The following is a 22,588-nucleotide window of genomic DNA, read 5'->3' as shown; positions in this document are numbered from 1 at the left end:
CCACATCAGCTATGGACAGTGCTGTTTTTTCACAGTATCAATGAAAATTAAGAGGCAAAATGGAAGGGATTTTTATGCAAAAATCACTTCCATTTTGCCTCTTCATTTTTATCGCACCTACATCAGTGGAAACAACGAGTCCGGCTTTTTGATGCGCACAAGTGATCGATGCGGGGCTGCATGGTAGAAAAGAATAAACATAAGTCATCCTCCACCTGCAGTTTTGATCGGTATTTGCTTTTAAGCAGGTCAAAGCAGAAAACCCGCACTCACATCAGTAAGTGGAGGTGAAGGGGATGAGGAGCCTTTCGAGAGCGGTGGGGAAACTCATTACTATACGTAAAGCAATGTGATATGATGCTTCAGTCGCCTTAATATTAACAGAGCTAAAGTCTGGATTACTCTCTTTTGTGTTTGCAATTCTTTCAGCTTTCTGTCAAAAACTTCCAGTGTCTTGACCACCAGACTAGAGCTTGCACACTATGTGACGCCGGAGCTTACAGGGTCTCATACTATCATATGCTAGCACCTCTTAGCAAATAACACACTCTGGCACTGTGACATCATCGGGACCGGTCCACGAAAATCCCAACTTTAAATATTTGTGATCATACTTCCTCCGTTTTTTGCTTGGCCTAGAATCTGCCGCATCTCCTGTAGACTTTTATCTATCCATTACATCCATTTTGCAACACGCATATGCATAACACGCACTTTAACATGCAAGCTAGCAGGACAGATGTGTAAACTTCCACTTCCAACTCTTTTTAACAGAATTTATTAAACCAATCCAACATATCAGTATGTGTATTTACATATATACAGTGCTCAATCAAATATACATTCCCTTCCCAACATAAGAACTCTTTAAACTCAGTCCACACAAAATATTACAATAACTCAAATGCAATATGTCTAGTATAATATATTTAGAATATGAAAATGGAATATGGAATGAAATTAACAACAAGATACCAGTCTTCCAGCGCTGACTGGTGTTAATTCCAAGAATGATTGGCGAATAAAGTTCCTCCCAGACAAAGTTAATCCATAGGTTTGCAACAGTAAATAATCCATATGAGAAACTATGAATAATCCTCAAAAGAAGACAATCCAGCATGTAGAAATAATCCAAATAATGGTCCAAATGATAATCCAAACAATAATTGTTCTCAGCATAGTCCATAAAAGAAGGCAGTGCTTCTGGCAATATACAAGCAAAACTATATAAGCTCCAAAATTAACACCAGCAACAACAAATTTAATGATATAACACATGTATTCCTCCGCCAAACAATGTAGTTCCAAAGAGGTTGCCAAGCAAAACACGCAGCAACAAAGACAGTGAAGAACACGGCTAAGAATCACAAACAGCAGTTACGCTGTAATACTGATGTAATGCGTTCACAGGTATATGTTTGTTGAGTAATTTACAATGGCTTAGAATTATCCGTTTTATAATGAACTATAGCCTACCCTGAGAATATGAACATATAATTCCTCTGAAAAGGCTTTAAAGTGGTTTAAGTTGAGTAAACCTCAAACATTCTTAGAGAGCTGCCACCCCTGCTGAACTCCATAAGCTAACCAACAAACTTCCTTGATCGCTCTTAAAAAAGCATCCTCACTCCTTTACCTCAGGATGCTGCACCCTGGTGGCGAGGAAGAGAATTACAATAATCAATCGTAACAGTGAAGCCATCACCGAAACTGTTACAAAGTGACTGAACAAAAAGTTGTGTGGCATGTTCAGAGAGGAAGGGTCTTATCGCCCTGATATTGTAGACTGTAAATCCACATGATCGTGCTGTCTTTTAGATGTGGTTTGTGAAATTGAGTTGTTATCAATGGTTACCCCTAGATTTCTGACTAATTTGGAAGGCATTACTGTAGTAGTGTTAATTTTGTCAGCTATTTTTTAAATTATTCTTAGTCATGTGTCAGATGTTCTTGTTAGTTTTTATCATATTTAGTCAACCTAATCCTGTTTTTAGTTGTTTTCGTTTAAATTGACTAAACGTCAGGGCATATTAGTCTTATCTTAGTCACAGAAAACCCTCAGTATTTTAGTCTAGATTTAGTCAATGAAAACTGTTGATATTTTAGTCATATTTTAGTCACGTTTAGACAGATGCAACATCAAGAAATCCAAGTGTTGCACTATAAATTATCATTGCTATGATTTTAACTTAACACAAACCCTGAGTATCCAGAAAAAGAAAACTACACAATCAAAACTAGGTGGTATTTTACTCACAAAGAAATAACTTTATGCAGGTTATGCAGGCATATTACTGCAGACAACTTTTTGGAGCAATTAGTAGGCAATTCGTTTTTATAACATATTCAAATACATTTAGATGGTAATGTGAAGGACAAATAAACACAGCATTGTCACCAAAATAAATACATGCCAAATACACAAGTAATCGAACGTTACCTGTGCTGGTCATTTTCAGCTCCTTCAGAACAATTTGCTAGCCTGTTAGCTTAATGAGTTCGGTTTAGCTATAAACACAGCCTACATAATGTAAAACCACCACGTTGTCTTAATATAGCTTATTAAGTTGTCTAATATAGTTGTCACTAGTTGTCTTAATATAACTTGAAAACAACCTAACATTACCACCAAGACGTTAACATACCTCAATTTCTTTGTGGTTAGCCTTCATATCATATTCTCTTTCTCCCAAGTCCAACTGTTTCTGTCATTATTTATTACTACTTGAAAGGGACTCCTCACTGTGCTCGCTTAGTCCTGATAACTGGAAAGGAAACTGCTGCTCATGCTATCCAATGAACAGGAGATTTGGATTGTAATTTAGAAAAGAAAAAAAACAGACTATAATATTTTTTCTCCTTTTTTTCAATGAAAATAAAGATTTTGTTGAAAATTTGATTTTAAACTACATTTTAGTCTCATCTTTTTTCGTCAAAAATATTTTATTTTAATATAGTCACAGTTAGTGTTTAATAACATCGGTGCCGTCTTGTCATCGTCTCGTGTTAGTCATGGAAAAAAGGTTGTTGATGAACATTTTTCGTAATTTTTTTCGTTATCGAAATTAACACTGTAACTGACAGAGAAGTCAGTTAATATTTCATGTTTATTTAATTATTTTGTTAAAGACTCTTAATTTGAAACTGCTTTGTAAAGAGCTGTTTGAGTGGAGACTTTTATTATGAAAAGCACAGAGTGACTCGGGAAGAAAGTTGTCTACACCACATGGCCAGTTGAAGCTGTATTCCACATTTCTAAAGAGTATTTAAGTTCATTTACTCATCTGAAGTTACAGAAGATATCACAAGATGCAAGATTATGTTCTCCTTTGGTAATAAGCAGCCAATGAAGTAAGTTTGTCATTTATATTGTATGTGATAAATGTGGATTGTGTTGCTGTGTGGAAAAGAGTGATATCTATACAAAGACTATAGTTTTCTGTTAAAGTGAATTTAACTCTGTTTGGAAAGTTTACAAAGACAACATTTATTTGTTTGATTTATTTATGTCCTTTTATATTCTTTATTGTAACTTTATTTTTGTATATTTAGTTCTCACGGCATCTTGAGTTGGATGGTTATCCTCATGGTGAACCAGTCAATAAATCGCCTGTTATCAGAGAATCCTTGTGCACGTGAAATTACTGGGGGGAGCAACAGTGAGAATTCATCTGCTCTTCACGGGTAGGGGAAGGAACGTTTCCAAACACCAGTCAAGTGAGCGTCAAGTTAACTCCAAATTCCATCATTCTGGATTCTACAAGCATTGTATACACTGGTAACCAAGAAGCTAGTGACATGCACATGCACAGAGTTTAAAGGCATTGTCAAGTTAAGGCTGACAAGAAGATAAGCACAACCAAGTTCAAGTTAAGGTGCTTGAAGTGGACTTATTCTTGCCATTTGCTAAGAAGGACTCTTTAAGTGTTCAGTTCAGTGTTTAAAGAAGTGCTGGTGTTATGTACTTACCTTTTCAAGTTTAAGTCATTTTTTTTTTGAGCAGGTTTCAAGCTGCAATAAGAGAATAATTGTGATGAATAGCAAAGTGCAACACCTAAAAATAACCTGATCTAAGTGTTACTGAATTTCGGTTACAGGTTTAATATACAGGTGATTGAACTGAACTGTTAAAATACTACTTTAACCAGAGTTAATAATCTTAGAGAGAAACATCTGTTTACCTAAGTTCAGTACAGTTCACGTTACATGTACAATTATTCAATTAGAGTAGTCAGTGTAACTAAGAGATACAGAAAATGGCAGAAGGTGGTCAGTCTGCTAAGAGTGGCAAAGAAAATATAACAGATACTGTGCAATCACAGCAGCAGCTAGAATCCCAAGAATGTGTAGACACACAAGCATTAGTAGCTGTTGATGACACAACAGAGCAAGAGTCACGAAGAAGTCAAAGAGCATGCAAATTTACTGAGAAAGTTAAAGATTTACATGATGAAAGGCTGACTAAACTTAAAAATTGCTTTCAACGCTCTTATGAGAAATGGAAGACCCTGGCTAGAGATGCTAGACAAAGACTAATGGGGCGTCTCTCCAATGACATGTTGAACAGCCTCATAGATGCAATCAGTGGTTCTTCAAAGGATGTAAATGTTGCTTACGAAGAGTTGCAACAAAATGTGAGTCCAGACAGTGATACTCGCCGCAGAGTAGACACTTGTAGAGCAGTCACAAAAATGATAGTTGAGTCTGCATGGAGTCATCTAGGTGAGGGAGTTGAGGGTCAAGATCCTCTTAGACCAGAAGCATGCTGTATTGATACAGGTTCGGTGTTCTCATCCATAGCCTCCAAATCAAGTTATGGGCATTCCAGGTCTTCTCAGTCTATGAACAATGCAAGTTTGAGCTCCAGCGGTTTCCTCCGCTAAGAAACAAGAGGCTGCTGCAGAAATTGCTGCAACTGAAGCAACATTAGAAATATTACAGCAACAAGAGCATGAACTGGAAGAACTACAAAGACTTGAGGCCGAAGATAAAAGGAGAATAGCAGAACAAGAAGCTGAAGAATTGAAGCGACGACTAGAAAGAGAAGAAGCTAGGCTACGTGTTAAGATTGAAGCTGAACATGCTGCTAGACGGATGGCATTAGAAGACAAGCGCAGAGAGCTTGAGCACTTGGAGACACTAAAAAGGTTGAATGCTGCAAAAGCACGAATGCAAGTCTACGAGCAGAACGAAGACTCAAAGGAAGAAACAAGAGAGCTACTTCGTGACTGCACATCTGTAAAAAAGAAGCATGTACCAAAGTTAAGCAGCTCCGTGTTACAGAGCATACCTCCACAGGAAAGTGTAACAAAATCATATCAAGAAGCCAGCACTGCAGACCTTGTTAAGGTGTTAGCAGAATCTATCAGCTCAAGACGTCTTCCTATACCTGAACCTGCAACATTCTATGGAGACTCTCTCAGATTTAGCGATTGGAAAATCTAATTTCAAACTCTGATCGACAGAAAAAACATACCAGTGAATGAGAAGCTTTACTACTTACGCAAGTATGTAGAAGGACCAGCTAAGAAGGCCATTGAAAGTTACTTCCTGCTAGGCACGGAGTCGGCATATCAAGCAGCATGGGGCATACTAGAAGGAAGGTATGGAAACCCATTCGTCATTGCTAAAGCCTTTCGAGACAAGCTTAATTCATGGCCAAAGATTGGTTCCAAGGACAGTGTTGAGCTGAGAGAATTTACTGACTTCCTCAGAGGCTGTGAAGCAGCAATGTCTCAGATTAAGGGTCTTGAAGTCCTCAATGATTGTAATGAGAACCAGAAAATCCTTTCCAAGCTTCCTGATTGGTTAGCCTCAACGTGGAATCGTCAGGTCATAGAAATTGAAGAAGAAACTAAGACATTTCCTACCTTCAGTCGATTTTTAAAGTTTCTAACACGAGAAGCTAAGATAGCTTGTAACCCAGTGACATCACTTCATGCACTGAAGTCTAATGAGATCGGAAAGGTAAAGGTATCAAGAAATCAAGACACTAGAGCAAAGGTGTTAACAGTACAGTCCAGAGAAAAAGCAGATGCTGCAAAATGTACCTTCTGTGAGAGACCAGGACATGGTATTCACAAATGCCATAAGTTTATGGAGGAGAATGTTGCAGAGCGAGTCAAGTTTGTCCAAATGAATAAGTTATGCTTTGGATGTTTGAAGCCTGGTCATCACTCAAGGAACTGTGAAGACAGGAGTGTCTGTGAGAAGTGTCAGAAGAAGCACCCATCATGTTTACATGAGGATCGTATCAAGGAAGCAAAGAGGACTCCACAGTCAGGTCAGTCAAAAGAGAAGTTAAAGGAAAGAAACCCAGAGTTGGTACAGAATAAAGAGACTGCAAGTGAAGCAACATCTAACCAAGTAATACAGGATGTAAATAATACTCACACTTCTACTATTGTTCCAGTATGGGTATCAGCTACCAGTGAACCAAATCATGAAGTTCTGGTATATGCACTTCTTGACACCCAGAGTGATACTACCTTCATCCTGGAAGAGATAGCTCAAGCTCTTGACACAAAGAAGGAATCTGTGCAGCTGAAGCTCTCAACGATGGTATCCAAGAGTACAGTTGTTCCATGCCAGAAGATAATTGGTTTAAAGGTGAGAGGATTTTATTCAGATAAGAAGATATCTTTGCCAGTAACCTATTCAAGAGAGTTCATTCCTGCAAACAGAACTCCCATTCCTACACCCAAAACTGCAAGAGTGTGGCCTCATCTAATGCATGTAGCTGAGAAGATTGCTCCTAAACAAGTTTGTGATATTGGCCTCCTGATTGGCTAACTCTGCACTCAAGCTCTTCTTCCTAGAGAAATTGTGTCTGTTAAAGAAAATCAGCCATTTGCTCAAAGAACGTGTCTGGGCTGGAGCATTGTTGGCTGTGGCAATTCCTATGTAGATTACGGGGATGCCATTGGAGTGAGTCATCGCATTATAGTGAAACAAGTGCTGCCAAGTCTACAGTCTTCTCTCAATCTTACAAGTGAAGTTCAGTACATATGTAGAACACAGATCAAGGAAGTAATCACTCAGCCAAATTTCATCAAAGCTCTTGAGTCTGACTTCAATGAGAAAGCAGCGCAGAATAGTTGTATTTTTCAAGAAGATCTACGTTTTCTGTCAAAAATGGAAACAGGCATCAGACACAAAGAAGATGGTCTTTATGAAATGTATTTGCCTTTCAAAGAAGACAGACCAAACTTGCCCAATAATAAAGGATGTGCTATTCATCGCCTCAAAAGCTTAGATAAAAGGCTTAAAAGAGAAGAGAAATAGAGACTATGTAGACTTTATGAATGAGACAATTGCTCGAGGAGATGCTGAGAAGGTCCCAGCTGAAGAAACAGACAAGAACCCTGCTTGGTACATTCCCCATCATGGGGTTTATCATTCTCAAAAACCTGGAAAGATCTGTGTAGTCTTTGATTGCTCAGCAAAGTTCCAAGGTTCATCCCTCAATGACCATTTGCTAACTGGTCCAGAGTTAACAAACACCCTTGTAGGTGTTCTCTGTCGCTTCCGCAAGGGTCCGGTGGCAATCATGTGTGACGTAGAGCGCATGTTTCACCAATTTCATGTAAAGGAAGAACATCAAGACTACTTACAGTTCCTCTGGTGGGAGAAAAGAGATCTAGAATCCAAGCCACAGGTCTATAGGATGAAAGTACACCTTTTTGGTGCAGCCTCATCACCCGGGTGTGCCAATTACGGCCTCAAGCATATTGCTGCTCAAGGTCGTGGTTTCTTCAGTGAAACCTCCATTCGATTCATAGAAAGGAATTTCTATGTCGATGATGGGTTGACAAGTGTCTCAACTGTAGATGAAGTTATCAAACGGATAAAGGAAGCAAGAGAATTTTGTAGCACAGGAAAGCTTGCATAAATTAGTGTCAAGCAGTGAAGAAGTAAAAGCATAAATTCCTCAGGAAGAATGTGCTAAAAGTGTTGTGGAACATGACTTGGCTTTGAGTGAGCTTCACATGGAAAGGGCACTTGGTGTGAAATGGTGCATCAGATCTGACAGCTTCCAGTTCAGAGTATTCGTTAAGGAACAACCACTCACTAGAAGAGGAGTTTTTGCAGCACCCTTCATTCTTGTTGGTAAGCAAATACTGCAGCATATGTGTCAAGATAAGGTGGGCTGGGATGAACCACTTAAAGATGAGTTGTTGATAAAGTGGGAAGCTTGGCTTACAGATCTGCGAAATGTGAAGATTCAGAGATGTTATTTCCCGTCGACCTATAAGGAAGTTCAGTGTTATGAGCTTCATCATTTCTCTGATGCTAGTGCATCGGGATATGGAGAATGCACATATCTCAGAGCTATTGGAATATTAGGAGATGTTCATTGCTCCTTGGTTATGGGCAAAGCCAGAGTTGCTCCTACTAAGGTTACAACCATACCAAGGCTGGAGTTATCAGCGGCAGTAGTTGCTATACAATCAAGTGACTTTCTCAGAAAGGAGCTGGAGATAGACAACTTAGTAGAGTACTTCTGGACTGACTCAAAAGTTATCCTTGGATACATTAATAATGACGTCAAAAGATTTCATGTCTTTGTAGCAAACCGCGTTCAACACATCAAACAAAGTACAGATAATAAACAATGGAGATATGTGAAGTCTGAAGAGAACCCTGCCGATTATGCGTCCAGAGGCCTTACAGCAGAAGAAGAGCTCATATCCTCCAACTGGTTCACCGGACCAAAGTTTCTGTGGAAAGATGAACTGCCCAGAGATGTTAAGGTGGGAGATATCATAGACAATGACCCAGAGCTACGAAAAGCTCAAGTTCATAAAACTCAAACAAAAGAAGAAAGATCATTTCTTGATCGACTTCACAAGTTTTCGGATTGGACAAGAGTGGTAAAAGCTATTGCAAGACTTCAGAGATGTTCCAAAGAAGTCAAAGGTCTAAGTTCAAGGGTTAATGAAGCCACCAGTATTGAAGAAAGACAGGATGCAGAGCTTACCATTATCAAAATGGTTCAACAATCAGCCTTTTGTGATGAGATCCAGAGACTCCGGCAACAGAAGGAGATTGAGTCCAACAACAGCACAAACAAACTGCATCGCCTGAATCACCTTAGATGAGCATGGTATCCTCGGGGTGGGTGGTCGCTTAGTACATGCTGCATTATACCCAAATGTGAAACACCCAGCAATTCTCCCACGACATAGTCATATATCAACATTACTCATCAGACATTATCATGAGCAAGTGTATCACCAAGGGCGAGGAATGACTATAAATGAACTGCGATCAAACGGTTTCTGGATTTTGGGATGTAGCAAAGCAGTGTCTTCATATATCTACAAATGAACTAGGTGCAGGAAACTGAGAAGATGCACCAAAGAGCAAAGGATGGCGAATCTTCCTCTGGAACGTATGGAGACAACCCCTCCTTTCACATACAGTGGGATGGACTGTTTCGGTCCTTTCTACGTCAAAGAAGGAAGAAAGGAGTTGAAGCATTATGGGCTTCTACTTACATGTATGTGTTCCAGGGCGGTCCATGTAGAAATGCTGGATGATTTATCAACTGATGCATTCATTAATGCTTTCGTGCTTTTCACTGCTTTGTAAAGAGCTGTTTGAGTGGAGACTTTTATTATGAAAAGCACAGAGTGACTCGGGAAGAAAGTTGTCTACACCGCATGGCCAGTTGAAGCTGTATTCCACATTTCTAAAGAGTATTTAAGTTCATCTGAAGTTACAGAATGAATGAAAAACTTTATTTCGAACATGTAAAAATAATACAATAATACAAATAATAATACAAAAATTATAATAATACAATAAACAAGAAACAAAACAATACAATATTAACATATACATGTCCGAAAAGGAGTAGGAAGAAGCATAAGCTTATTTAATCTTACTCCTTCTCCACCTCTAGTTAATAATCATTAAATTCGCTTCATAATTATTTCATCTTAATCCTATCTTAATATATTATTTACAATTTATTTATTAAATTATTTTTTTTTTTTTATTTCTTTCTCCTTTTCTTTTTCTCTTTTTTTTTCTTCTTCTTTCTCATTTCCTTTCTTTTCTCTTTCCTATTCAGAACATGATCATTAGTAAAAAATATCATAATTTATCCTTATTGAGAGAGAAAAAAAAACACAACATCACACAATACAATTATAAAATGAGAAAGAAAAAAAAAGAAAAACTGAAAATGTAATACTAACAATAATATAAATATTAATGAAATGGCAAAAAACAGACTGTATGGTAATTCAAATCAACCTCTTGAAGAGGAAATGAGACATTTGTCCCAAGTCCACCTTAATTCATATACTTTTCTAATATAGACATTTTAAACCTTCTTTTAAATTGCACAATATGATTGCTTTCCTTAATTATTACAGGTAAATTATTCCACAACCTCACCCCATTGACGGATATGCACATGCTTTTGAGTGTGGTGCGTGCCATTGCTTGAGAGAGATTTCCTCTCCTTCTTAAATTGTGTCTGCTATCTCTTTCCTTAAACCATCTTTGAATATTACTAGGAAGTACTTTGTTTTTAGCTTTGTACATAATTTGTGTGGTCTTAAAATCCACTATGTCTTTAAATTTTAATGTTTGCAATGTTAAAAATAAATAATTTGTTTGTACATAATAACCAACATTGCAGACTATTCTAATTGCCTTTTTCTGCATTGTGCATATCATCTTAAGGGTGGTTTTATAGGTATTGCCCCACACTTCTGTACAGTAGTGCAAATAAGGAAGAAAAAGCGCGCAGTATAAAATATACATTGTATCTCGGTTCAATATGTGTCTCACTTTACAAAATATACCATTAATCTTTGCCAATTTAGAAATAGTTGACTTGTGGTTTCCAGCTTAGTTTATGATCAATTAATACTCCTAAAAAGGAGTTTTCATAAACTCTTTCTAATCTGGAATTATCACACAGTACTTCAATAGTTAAATCTTCGGGAATTCTACGTTTCCCAAAGATCATAAATTTAGTTTTCTTTATATTGAGAGATAATTTGTTTAAATGAAACCACAATTTAAGCTTATAGCCAACTCTTTAGAGACAGTCTTCAACAAATGTTGGAGATTCTCTCCTTCACAAAATATATTTGTATCATCTGCAAAAATTACAAATTTCAACATATCAGAAGTTTTAACAATATAATTTATGTATAATAAAAATAATTTTGGTCCTAGAATTGAACCTTGTGGTACACTATATATTGTATTTTGAAGCTTCGACCTTTCCTCCCCCATCTGCACATATTGTTGTCTATGTTCTAAACAGCTTTTTATCCAGTTTAGCCCTATTCCCCTAATTCCATAAATTTCCAATTTTTGAAGCAAAATATGATGATCTATTGTATCAAAGGCCTTTTTAAGGTCTATAAATACACCTATAGCAAACTTCTTGTCATCAATACTGGTTGTTAATTCTTCCACCAGATCTATTAAAGCCAGAGATGTAGAACGGTTTGTTCTAAAACCATATTGACTATCAGTTAAGATCCTATATTTATCAATAAAACTATCCAATCTGATGGAGAATATCTTCTCCAGAATTTTAGAGAATTGGGGAAGCAGTGTGATTGGCCTATAGTTAGTATAAAGATTCTGTTCACCAGCTTTAAAGATAGGGACCACTTTAGCTATTTTCATATTTGTGGGAAAAGAACCCAATTTCAGAGAGAGATTGAAAATATATACTATGGGATCTACTATTACTGCAATTAGTTGTTTAATTAAAAGCATATCAATATCATTACAGTCTCTTGATGTTTTATTCTTAAAGTTATTAACAATATCAAGTACTTCGGTTTTATCAGTATCTCTCAAAAAAACTAGTTGCTGGATTTCTTTCTTCAAAATATTGTGGGACATCACCCTCTTGTGGAGGTATTATCTCATCAGCCAAATTAGAGCCTGCGTTCACAAAGAATCTATTGAAGCCAGCCACGACTTCATTCATGTTTTTAATTATTTTACCATTATCAATAAATTCGTTTGGAAAACCAGTACTTGTTTTTTCCCTTCTAATAATTGAATTTAAAATATTCCACGTACCCTTTATATTGTTTTTATTAGTTTCCAGCAATCTACTATAATAATCTTTTTTACATTTTCTTAAGATAGCTGTTAATTTATTTTTATATGTCTTATATTTAAATTCTTTCTCTTCAGTTCTATACTTAAAGTCTTTATATAGAGTATTCTTTTTTTTGCAAGCGTTCATCAGACCCCTTGTAACCCAGGGTTTATTTGGACGTTTAGATGTTATCTCTGATTGCTGGATTGGACAATTTTTATAATACAAAGTCAAAAAGGTATTTAGAAATGAATTGTAGGCTAAATCAACGTCCCCTATTTCATACACACTCTTCCAATCTTGAACTAACAAGTCATTTTTTAATTTATTCATGGTGTGATCTGTTCTTAATCTCCTCTGTATATTTATTTTGCTGGTATCCAATTTATAGTGTTTACATTCATGGAGTACAAATATTGGCAGATGGTCAGTGATATCATTTATTAACAATCCACTTTCTAAATTACTACTCATATTATTTGTGAAAATATTATCTATTATTGTTGCTGAGTGGGTGGTAATTCTACTCGGTTTGTTTATACATGGATATAGGCCTATACTGTACATTACCTCAATAAACTGTTCTATTGCAGGTAATTTACTCGGATTTAATAAATCTATATTATAATCCCCACAGAAATAAGCAACCTTCTGCTTGGCATTCAAAACCAAGGCCTCAAACACTTCTTTAAAGCTTTCAATACCAGAGTTGGGTGCTCTTTAAACACACCTAATGACAACATTCTTCATTTTACCCATATCGATTTCCACCGTTAAACACTCACAAATATCATCAATAGCAGTCGTCATACTTTCAACAATCATATGCTTTAAACTATTATCTACAAACATTGCAACTCCCCCACCTCTTTTGTTTACTCTATTCACATAATGTAATTGATAACCTTCTAGTTCAAGTTGAATTCCTTTATCATGACTGAGCCAACTCTCAGAAATAGCAATTATATTAAATTGCATGGTATTATGTTGCAAGTAGTCTCTGATCTTATCAAAGTTTGCATATAGACTCCTGCTATTGAAATGTACAATTGATATACCATTCTCAAAGTTAAATTTTTCCTTAAATTGGTGTTCAGTATAATAAAAACAATTTCTAGTAACTTAGTCAAAAAGATTACTTTCCGGGTCTATATCTCGTTCCTGCATAATAATTGTTCAATATGATCGCAAACTTTCTTCCCAATCTCACACATCCTGATCAATGCATATACACACCAGTTAAAGTGATAATAGAGCAATTCATCCAAGAAAAATCCAACAACAATAACAAAAAAAAACAAAAAAAAAAAAGATTTTTTTTTTTCTTTCTTTTCCCTTAGAAGATATAATATTAAGTTCCGACAGGTAGGCATATTGTAATAGGAAAGTGGGTTCAATATAAGTCTCTGGAACACGAAAAAAGGCACTTGGAAAAACAGTAAGTCAACCATCAGTCTCAACCAAAAAGGAAAAAAAAATACCTTCATAGTTTGTAGCAGGGTTGTTCCAAATAAATGTAAATCTGCTCACCACCACCAAGTTGGACGCTTTATGTCTGAGACAAACCTCTATCAGATAGATCTGGGCCTCAAGAGAATGTTCTTGTTGGCTAAACAATGCCATATTTGTCCAGAGGGGTATTGCACAAAAGCAAGATAAGGGATTAAGCTGGGATTTTCCAGTTATCCTGGCTGAATTTAGCCCTGACTCGGTTGCATGAAGGGAGGCTAAATGAATCTACATTCAGTTACTATGGAGATTTACACTTTGCAGCTAGCCTGCTCCGGAGCAGGCTAACAACCAGGCTAAGATTAATCCAAGTGATTTATCGGCTAGTTCCACCCTAAATCCTACTAGATATTAATGTGTTTTAGTCACTTCATGGTCCTGCATTAAAATACTAGATATACTGTCATTCATCTAAGTATGCGTACTGTTATTTTAGTTATTATTGAAAACTGCTGTTCATTTCACTGTCAGAGGTTTGATGAATATATATATTATTCGAGATTTAAAGCGTTTATTGTCATACACCCAGTGAGGAAAGCAGATTTTCCTGAGCAATTATTACTTTGCTGTCCACAATGAATGCCAACACAGTGCAAAAGAACTATAATATGAGAAACAGAATATAGACTATGTATATCTATATATGCAAGTATAGAGTAGAAATGTACTGTTGAATGAGAAAAAATATCAATATAATATATTTTATTGCAGTTGATGAGATAATAATTAATGGCTCATGAAGTTGCAAATGTGGTTTCAATTAAGTCCGTAACGAGGTTACGCCCAGCACAGCAAGCTTACAACCATGCCCATGCCAAAACCAGGGCTCGAACTGAAATGACCTTCGGCCTCCTGAAATCACGATTTCAGTGCCTGCACCACCTGAGGGTCTCCCCAGACAGAGCATGTGATGTGACTGTTGCCTGCACAGTGCTGCACAATATTGCCAGCCTAAGAAAAGAAAGGGCTCCCAGAGTTGCTTTGGATGTTGATTGGGACAATGCTGCCATATTCCCAGATAACAGAAATGGTAGACTTGTTAGAGAACAATACATTGCAAATTATTTCAGTTAATTTAGTTTTGATTTAGCCCATCCCTTAATAAAGGATAATGTAGGCTATATAACTTTTTCATGTGTACATGCATTTTATTTGGCATCGGTAGCACACACTGTGGTTATCTTCCCAAATTCTAGTTCCACTTCACTGGATCAATAACTATAAAGTGTACTTGACATTCATAAAAAAAAAAAAGTTACAAGACCACAATGGTTTTGGAATATTTTTCTTGTATTATTTTGCTGTTATTACTTGTCAGCTTGGAGCTTTGGAGAGAAAAAATTATGATGTTACAGTCATGGTTACAGTATGAACTGTAGTCACTTCTCTTTCTAGTTTCTGGATTTCCAGTTCTAGTTTCCTCAGTGTCTTGCGTTTAATTTGCATCTCAAGGTCCATGTCCTGCAGCTTTCTTTTGTTCACATCAATCTTGACTTCTGACAGCTCGATCTGTCTCTTAAGATGCGTTGTGTAGAGATATCTGACAGTTTGTGAATTCTGTGAACACCTTTTCATTAGCATAGCAGAATTTTTGCATAATGTAAATTTACTTTAGGCAATACTCACTATGTTATCAGGCTGCCCAGTGTCAGGATCCTGTAACAAATGATATTTTCTATTAGTACCACTTCCCTGACTTCTTATCTATTATGAACTTAAATGTGTCCATTTCCACAAAATTGACATGATACCTCGAGCCTTCTGGAGTCCAGCGACACGGTCTCATCATCGGCAGAAGTGCACTCCACTGCTGTAGATGTGGCTTCCCTCTGCCATATTCAATACTTGTATTGATATTTTTGACAGGACATGCAAAGCCTATGATTTAATAAAGAGTACTCACCGGCGAATCATAGTCTGGTGGCTCCAAAAGTGTAAGGGTGTTGCCAGCCACTGCAAGGTAAGGCAAAGTCACACAGTCCACATAGCTAAATATATTGGATTTCAATATTTTCCATGTGCAGTAGTATGGCAATAATGTACCTTGTATGAAGAGGCCAGTATCCCTTGCTGGGCCAGAGTCAGTGGCTGTCCCTCCCTGGATCCCTTCAATCACTGGCTTCCCTTTATTTAAGTCCAGGGCCAGCTCCTCTGCTGTGGTGAAGTCTTGGGTTGGAGGGCCACCCCCCGTACCAGATATGACTTTTTTTTTTATTGCTAAAATCAGCACAGACAAAAAAATGTCAGCAAACATGTCACCTATGTTCTCCACAAACAAGTCACTTCCCAGCCTGCAAAATATTCTTGTATTTAATCTTGACTTGCTGCCAAGTCCTTTTTTGGCCATACATGTTTGTTCTTTAAGAGGAATAGATAGATACAAATGAGAAAATAGATTAGATGGATAAAAATAGAGCAAATTATCTGATTATAGCTAGATTACATCAAATCAATTAGAAACAAAACCTACATACAAATAGATAAGAGTAAAAAGATTAAACAGATTATAGACATAAAAGAAACGAAATAGATCAAATAGATGCACATAGTGGGTAAGTGTTTGCAATTATTCTTCATGTTAAATGCATGTCCACTGGTCACATTTAAGGCAAAGTATACAATTATTTTTGAAAATGACAAGTAACTCCTTGAATTGTAATTATGAGGGTTTCAGTGGAGCACTGGTTATTTGGACTACTTACGCATTCAATCGGTCCGCTATTGTTTGCCAGGCATTCTCTCTTTGTTTTAGTACAGCAGCTGTATTGCCTTTTTTACATATTATATGTTTCACTTCTTCATACGTTTCCATAAGAAGCTGTTGCTCATTAGGCGAAAAGTATGCCGCACGGAGTTTTGTCCATTTTTGCATCGGTGATTCTGTGATCGATTTCGTGATCTTTTAAGAATGCCGTGAACGTGCATTTATCCAAACTATATACACCTGGCTTGACATATCCGCGCGTTCTCATCCTGGCTCAGCAAACGTGCAACGGATTAAGCCAGGATGCACTGATTAAACTAGGTCAAGCCGCGACTGTTCTGTTATCCTGGCTTTCTTAATTCTACTTTTGTGCAATACCTCCCAGGTCTTTGAGGTCCCGGATTAACAGGACCTTCATCTCCTCACCAGATAAAGCATTTGTACGTATCCAAATTTACAGTCCCTTGTCCAAGTTGAATGGATTTTCCTTTGTTTCTTCAGTGCCCTTGCATGTTTAGCTATTTCAGCATTCCTTTTCTTGAGATGTTCATTCACATACACATGCGTGTCCTTTAGCTTTTTTCCTTGTTTCAAGAGTTCTATTTTCTGTTTACAAATCTCAAAATGATGGTTCTTTCCATTTGTCCGTTCCTTTTGGGGAGGGTATAGCAAGCAGCGATACTCTCCTTGTAAATAGAGATATCCCTTCTATTGAAGAACTTAATCACCTGCTCCTCCAGCGTCTGTTTTTCTTCCTCTGTTATATCAACTTCGCTGCTCTCCCCTCGGGTGACATTGGAGTAAGTGCGGTGTGTTGTTTTAGGCCACTAATGACCACATCTTCTTTTCTTGTATATTGCTCCAAGTCATCAACTCTTTTCTCCAACTCTGCAATTTTCTCATCCTTCTGTGCAAGTAGGTTGTTTAGTTTCTTCACATCCTCTACCAAACCGCTTATCTTGCCCACATTTTCAGCCATTCCATCAATTTTCTTTGCCAGTTCTCTCAGAGCTTTCTTGACATCCTCCATTTTGAATTTGACTGGTTTTCACAGTCTTGACAAATATTGTCAGAAGTGCCCCAAAACATAAAAATAATGGGAAATACTCATAAAAGTTAAATCCCAATATCCATATAAGCCATAGACTTCACTTATCTACTTGGATGTCAAGTCATTTTCATGATTTTTGACGGATTCAATTGCTGTCTCTCATTGCCATTCACCAATGAGAGACAGCTTGGGGGAAGAAGCTGTTACACAGTCTGGCCGTGAGGGCCCGAATGCTTCGGTACCTCTTGCCAGACGGCAGGAGGATAAAGAGTTTGTGTGAGGGGTGTGTGGGGTCGTCCACAATGCTGGTTGCTTTGCGGATACAGTGTTTTTTGTAAATGTCTTTGATGGAGGGAAGAGATACCCCAATGATCTTCTCAGCTGTCCTCACTATACTCTGCAGGGCTTTGCGGTCCGAAACGGTGCAAGTCCCAAACCAGGCAGTGATGCAGCTGCTCAGGATGCTCTCAATAGTCCCTCTATAGAATGTAGTGAGGATGGGGTGGAAGATGTGCTATTCCTCAGCCTTTGAAGAAAGTAGAGACGCTGCTGGGCTTTCTTGGTGATAGAGCTGGAGTTGAGGGACCAGGTGAGGTTCTCCGCCAGGTGAACACCAAGGAATTTGGTGCTCTTGACGATTTCCACAGAGGAGCCGTCGATATTCAGTGGAGTGTGTTCACCTTGTGCTCTCCTAAAGTCAACAACCATCTATTTTGTTTTGTTGACATTCAGGGACAGGTTGTTGGCTCTACACCAGTCCGTCAGCCGCTGCACCTCCTCTCTGTATGCTGACTCGTCGTTCTTGCTGATGAGACCCACCACGGTCGTGTCATCGGTGAACTTGATGATGTGGTTCGAGCTGTGGATTGCTGCACAGACGTGAGTCAGTTCAGTTCAGTTTCAGTTTCAGTTTATTGTCCCCTAAGGGAAACTTGTCTTGCAGCCAGGTAAACATACAGGTGACACAACAGGTAGCCTAAACACCACATACACATACCAATAAACAACACAAACTACTAATTAAAAACACTGTTACACTATTACCCATCTATGTCATAGAATTGTGCAAATTTAGCAACCGAATTGCACTTGGTATAAAAGAGTTCTTAGTCCTATTGGACTTAAAACAAGGGACTCTAAATCTCCGACCTGAGGGGAGGACCTCAAAAGAACAATGAAGGGGATGATTTACACAGTCCAATATGGCATCTGCTTTCCTCATAACCTGCCTCTCATAAATATTTGTCAAGGAAACCTGTGGACAGCCTATTCATTTACCAGCCACCTTCACAATATGGCGTAGATTATTTTTCTCCCTCAGGCTGATGCCCCCATACCAGGCAATAAAAGCAAAAGTAAGAACAGATTCAATAAAAGATTTATAAAATAAATACAGGATAACCTTATCGACATTAAAAGAATTAAGCTTCCTTAGGAAGTACAATCGTTACTTCCTAAGGAAGTGTGCTCAGTCCACAGCAGAGTGAACAGCAGTGGGGGGCCCCAGTGCTCAGTGTGGTGGTGGTGGAGATGCTGTTCCCGATCCGGACTGACTGAGGTCTCCCAGTCAGGAAGTCCAGGATCCAGTTGCTGAGGGAGGTGTCCAGGCCCAGTAGGTTCAGCTTTCCAATCAGGTGCTGGGGAATGATTGTGTTGAATGCTGAGCTGAAATTTATGATTCGAACGTATGAGTCCTTATTGTCTAGGTGGGTGAGGGCCAGATGGAGGGTTGTGGCGATGGCATCGTCCGTTGAACGGTTTGGACGATACGCAAACTGCAGTGGGTCTAGTGAGGGGGGCAGCTGGGTCTTAATGTGCCTCATGACGAGCCTCTCGAAGCACTTCATGATGATGGGTGTAAGCAGATGTCTGCTAGAGAGGTGCCATTGGCCAGTGCCCATGAGGACGCCACACTCGTAGAGTGTGCTCGAACCCGCAAGGGGGAGGGCATGGCCTGGGTCTGGTAGGCCAATTAAATGGCATCCACGATCCAGTGGGCAAGCCTTTGTTTATAGACAGAGTTCTCCTTCCACTGTACACCAAAGCAGACAAAGAGCTGCTCAGAGCATCTAAAGCTCTTCGTGCGATCCAAGTAGGTGCGCAAAGCATGCACCGGACACTTGCAGCTTCACCACCTGATCCCTGAAGGGGGTCGTGGGAACCTTGGGCACATAGGCACCTTGGATCCTCGGGGTCTCAGGATCACGTGTGAATCTGCTGAATCGAACTCCAGGCAAGAGTCGCTGACAGAGAACACTTGCAGGTCCCCCATCCTCTTGATGGAGGTGAGCGCAATCAGGAGGGCTATCTTTAAGGAGAGGGCTTTCAGCTCGACTGACTCTAGCAGCTCCCAAGAGGACCACGGAGTGATCCCATGAGGGGAAGAGGCATGGTCTGGGAGGATTCAGCCTCTGGGCACCTCTAAGTAATCAGATGATCAGGTCGTGTTTCCCTTAGGTACCATCCACTGCGTTGTGGTGTGCGGTTATAGTGGCTACATATACCTTCAAGGTGGAGGGAGACGGCCGCCCCTCCATCCTCTCCTGCAGGAAGACCTGACTGCTCATCTCTGGGGGTCTGGGATGCACAGTCTAATAGTTCTGGTAACCTAGGATCGGTGACATTAAACCAACTAACTAACAAGCAGTATCTCATATCAGACATGTTTGAATCTGTTCTGGTGCAATTACTTTCTACTTTATTTTCTCCCTGAAGTGCGTTGTGTTAGCAGAAATGGAGACTACAGGTTCAGATCCTGTGATGAAACCAGGAAGTAATCACGTTTCAATAATCAGTGATAAGTGCAAATTGGAGCTTTTATCCCCCACATTACCACATTTTTACTCCACTAATAGTTAGGTTTGGGTTTAACTGGGGGGTAGAATTCATAAAATATTAATTTCTCTTCACTGTATTGTCCCCTGTACAGCTGAAAACAACTAGCTTTTGGTGACTTCTTCTGGACATAAATGGCGGTTGCACATGCCTGTACGTCTTCGACACTTACGATTATGGGATTTTCTGTTGTATGAAGTGCATGTATTTATTACAAAATCTCTGAGATATTCTGATTGGTCAATGGCGCCATCTAGCAGTCTCATATGTCTCTATGTGGCAGCGGGGGCATGGTCAAGCGCCCGTCCGGGAGAGAAAGCGGTAAGGGCGCTTGCACCTGAGCTAAATTATGTCTAACACCTGTCTCTAATTTCAGTGAGCATGGGGAGAGCGGCATAACGTTGGCCACAGAACCTCCAGTTAGAGAGAGGAGAAACATGCGCCAGTCTAGTGTTGGCATGATATGGGAGAGTCTGTTCTTGTGAAAGTATGATATTGATGTGAAACTGTAAAGTACTGGAGATAATTAATTAAAGGCTGTACCTGTGAAACGAAGGAACCAGTTTCCGGTGTTCTCCTTGCGCTCCTGGCTTTAAGTTTGTTACACTCAGTATGTATGATGTATCCTTGTGTGTCATCATACATATATGTTCCTCTAAATCCCTCCCATAGCAGCGTGACTAGTGTCTGAATGTTTGTATACAGTATACCGTTGCTCAGCTTTTTCAATCGTCTTTTCAGCTCTGAACAAAAACTTTGAACGTGAGTTTACCTTAACGCAGCGCTACTCAACACGCAGGCCGCATGTGGCCCTCGAGCGATCTTTTTCGATATCATCATCTGAAATATATTGATCAGCAGCCTATCAAATCTGTATGAATGGTGAGGTGCACCAATCACAGACGTTTGTGATTACTGCATGCAGATTATTGTCAAATAATTTTCTGGAGATTACAGGGGCGGATTTCCATTTGTGTCTTAGGTTCAATCTTTAAAATGTCTGTGTGCAAATGTGCTCTTCAGTAAAATTATTTTGATGTGGTGTGGTGAGAAATGGCAAATGAGAGAAAATAATGTTATATTTGCCAATATTACATTCTCGCATTTTCTTAATACCTACATTTTAAACATCATCCTGCTTGCACTGTCCCCACCAACTTTCAAACCAAACCTACGTCCAAGCAGTCGACCTCTAACAAAAGCTAAAATAAAAAATACATGAAAACTATGTGTCAGTGACCAATCAGAGATGACTTTAACAAACCTGCATTTATCTTTTATGATGTTAGTCCCCTTCAGAACAGCCGAAATTTGCAATCTGATCTCTATATTCTGCAATATGTCACATTCAGCATAGAAATAGTGACAGATTGAATGATTTCAGCCACGGAAAACTCTATTCACGCATTAACATCAAAGAGCAAGTTCATAATGAACCTTTATATGGAGAAATGTCTTCCAAAACAATCATGTGAAGTAACTCTTTCACCAACTTTAACCCCAGAATGCATACGTGACTTCACCCCTGTTCAAGGCACTCCAGGTGAAATCCAGATCTTGTTTTATAAAATGATCTCTGAAGGGTTCCAGAGTAAGAGTTTTGTGTGACTGTGTGTGTAGAAAAGGTCTCGTCCTTCAGTCTGATATAGTTTGAGTCAAGTGTTCTCTTGTTCTCCAATAGTGACATTTCCCCTTTAAAATCAGAAGTGTTGTTCTGGGGTGAGAACACACCTGTACAGCTCTGATGAGTGTGTGTGCATATGAGAGTGTGTGTTCATAAACCAGTAATCACCTTCATCTGGCTTTATTCTTCAACCTGCAATCTAATTACACTTTACTATATTCATATTTAATAAAGGAGGTGATTAGTCCATATTTATAACTACACGTGACTTTTTATTTCTATTTCACCTAATTTGATTCTTACCCATTCTTGAGGGGTTTTTCATCCACTCTTCAAATCCAAAGAACAATCTACATGGAAGATGTGAGAACACACGTGACTCAAACTACAGAAGATCATAAAAACACATTTGTGTAACGTGGAGGTCACAGAGGTCAATAAAGGAATCCTTGAAGACTCTTATCCAGATGAAATATTGATTATATTATACAGATCAGGGGTTTAATCTGTTGAGCGTTGAACACTTTCAGATGTGTTTGTAGAATTAGTGAGAATGTATAAATCTTCATTCTGTTCAGTCTGAACTCTTATATTACATTTCTCTGGTTACAGTCAATCAATAAATCACAAACTCATTCATAAATAAATGTGCATTCATATTCATCAGCACGCTTTGACACTTTATATGAATCCATTTCGAGTTAAACTCTGTTGATTGATCCAGAAGAGTCTTTAACTTTAATGCACAGTAATGATGTTTAAAAGCATGACTTTATT

The sequence above is a fragment of the Xyrauchen texanus genome, chromosome 8 (assembly GCF_025860055.1).
Source record: "Xyrauchen texanus isolate HMW12.3.18 chromosome 8, RBS_HiC_50CHRs, whole genome shotgun sequence".
Taxonomy (NCBI): domain Eukaryota; kingdom Metazoa; phylum Chordata; class Actinopteri; order Cypriniformes; family Catostomidae; genus Xyrauchen; species Xyrauchen texanus.
Note: the sequence above shows the minus strand (reverse complement) of the source record.